This window comes from Astatotilapia calliptera, chromosome 16 (assembly GCF_900246225.1).
Source record: "Astatotilapia calliptera chromosome 16, fAstCal1.2, whole genome shotgun sequence".
Taxonomy (NCBI): domain Eukaryota; kingdom Metazoa; phylum Chordata; class Actinopteri; order Cichliformes; family Cichlidae; genus Astatotilapia; species Astatotilapia calliptera.
The window spans coordinates 1,944,918-1,947,669 of record NC_039317.1 but is presented as its reverse complement, the minus strand read 5'-3'; positions in this window follow the sequence as shown (position 1 = coordinate 1,947,669).

Genomic DNA, 2,752 nt, shown 5'->3' with positions numbered 1-2,752 from the left:
GAAGGAGAATGTGAAAAGGAGACCTCGCCCACCCGTATCCTCCTTTCTACCGGCGGGCGGGGTCTTTTGGCCGAGCAGGACAGACCTTGGCGAGATGGCCAATCTGTGTGCCCTCTCCTCCGGGGAGAGTTGGGAGCGTCCGATCTGCATGGGTTGCTCCTGCTCGTCGCCGCGGTCCACTTCCCGATCGCTACTTCCGCTTCCACCGGAAGCTGACTCCGCTCGCCCCACAGGCCTCTGGGAACTGTAGTTGCTGGCGCGGTGACGCGCCCTCAAATGTTCATCAACCTTAACACATAAGGCGATCACCTCCGATAGAGTCTTGGGCAGCTCCCTCATTAACAGTTTGCCCTTAAGGACATCACAAACATTGTTCAATAAGGTACTTATCAGCGCAGGCTGCCCCCATCCAGTCTCCTCAGCCAGTGTCCAGAACTCCACAGAGAAGTCCGCCATACTCCGTCTTCCTTGTTTTAAGTTCAGCAAACGGTGGCCCGCTGCCTCAGCTCCGGTGCCCCTTTCGGACACACTTTTGAACTTTGAGAGAAAATCAGCATAGGTAATCTCCGGGCTAGTCCGTAACACTGCTTGGGCCCAGTTCAAGGCTTGACCGCGGAGTAACTGAACGAAAAAGGCTATCTTAGCTCCATCACTTTCATACGTTCGCCGCAGCTGCCTAAACTGCAACGTAATCTGCGTTAGGAAACCAGCACACTTGTGGAACTCACCAGCAAATGGCTCCGGTGACGGTAGAGCTCGTTCCAGGGGTTCCACGGAAGCGGGGGCTGGTGGCGTGGAGTGTTCCGGGGCTGGCGGCTGTGCGGGAGCAGCCGGGGGGGCATAGCGGGACCTGGCAGCGGAACGTGCTGAGCGAGAGCCTGAGTGAGTGCGATCAGCTGTTGGTTAATGTATTGTAGCATCTGCTCGTGTCGCTCCAACACGGCTTCTGGAGGAGGGGTGGGTTGTAGAGCTGAGTCCGCTGGATCCATAGTATGGCTGGATTGTTACTGTCACGGGTTGCTCTGAGGATCCACTCGCAGGACTCCGGAGTGTGTTGTAACAGAGACAGTTTATTCACAAAAATCTTCACCAAGTGTATTTACAGGCAGTGCGAGGACAGTGCTATATACAAGATGTGCGAGGACGGGTTCCAGGGCTCCAGGGAAAACAAGGGGATCACACACACGCTCACGCCAACCTCTCTCCGCTAGTGACCAGCCACCTCTTACACGTTCCACACGGGGAAACACGGGGACGGGTCCGGGGAATCTAGAACAGAGAGACAAATGTTACTTTCTGAGGCGGAAGTGTGGGAAACTAGGGCTCGACGTGTACTGACAGGAGTCTTCACAACAATCCAGCGTTGAACAGCTGATCTCCTCCTTCTGATATACCAGCTGGTCTGATGAGGCCCAGGTGTGCATGACCCGGGAGGGCGTGGGCTGAGGGCGTGAACCCGCCATGAGTTCCGCCCCGGCAAAACAGGGGAGGGGGAGAGAGATTGCTGATCAGTGCCTTGCCGACTCTGCAGGTCGTGACAGGTATAGTGACAAAAAAAGACCCAGAGGCCCACACCAAAAGTATTAAAACCAACATTTTCATGGATAAGGAAGCCTAACAAGGTAACCAAGAGATGAGAAACAAATTGGATGATAACTTATTGTTTTTAGTATATTTTATAGCTGATTTAATTCACGGGTCAAAACCGACCCGCTAACATAAGAGATGATAACAGAAAGCTAACATGAGAGGAAGGTTAATATAAAATATGAGTGGGACTGACATATATTGGTTTTTGTTTAGAAATTAACTTCATCCCACTACCTGCACATCGTTGGATTGTGGGAGGAAGTCAGATTACCTGGACAGAGTCCAGGAAATGCAGACTCCAAAGCAGATGATGGCCACACACTTGCTTTTGCAAAGGTGTTAAACACCCTGCTGCCCTTCCATCAGGCAATTTCTATAACATGTTGCCTGACTTGCCAAAAAAGAGCCTGCATGCATAGATACTGTGAGAGATGCCCACCCTATTCCCAAAATCCAAGAAATCAAAGAATCCAAGAGCTGCTTTCTACTCTAAACGTGAACAGGGGGTATTGGCAGTGAACATGGTTCCTGAGGTATATGAAATTACTACATTTGTCTGCATTCTGGCTCTTTTCCAGTTCAATTTTATGCTTTTTGGACGAAAAACACACCCGCAACTTTCCAGAAAGAATTCTGTAGGAACTGGAGGGCGGCATCTGCTTTGCCTCATTATTTTCTCTAGCTGCTGGAAACAACAACTTGATTGATGTTCAAGCTGCGCTGGACGAGTTCAGAGAGCCTGGCCAAACTGTGAATATGAAGAAGAGCAAACTGCTCAGGACATCTCTTAAATTCTTGGCCCATGTGGTATCAGCAATGGGAGATACAGACACCAGTGCGAGTTGTCTTGGAGCAGGCTTGGTCCAAAAGACAGACCATGGCGATGAGGAACTCATCTTTTTCTAACCAGTGCTGAGGTCCATCTGGGAAGAATTCTTCAGCAACTAAACTGGAATGGTAATCTCCCATGGATACTCAAAACCAACATGCACAACCCCAGACAGAATCATTTACACTCACTGCAAAATACAGGAAAGGCAAATAGAATTTTCTTTCAGACGATCGTTCCCAGAAGACCAAGCCTCATGGCAGTATGTCTTATCGTCATGTCTGCATCATTTATACCCTCAAACAAACTTCCCATTATTATTTAGGCAGTGTG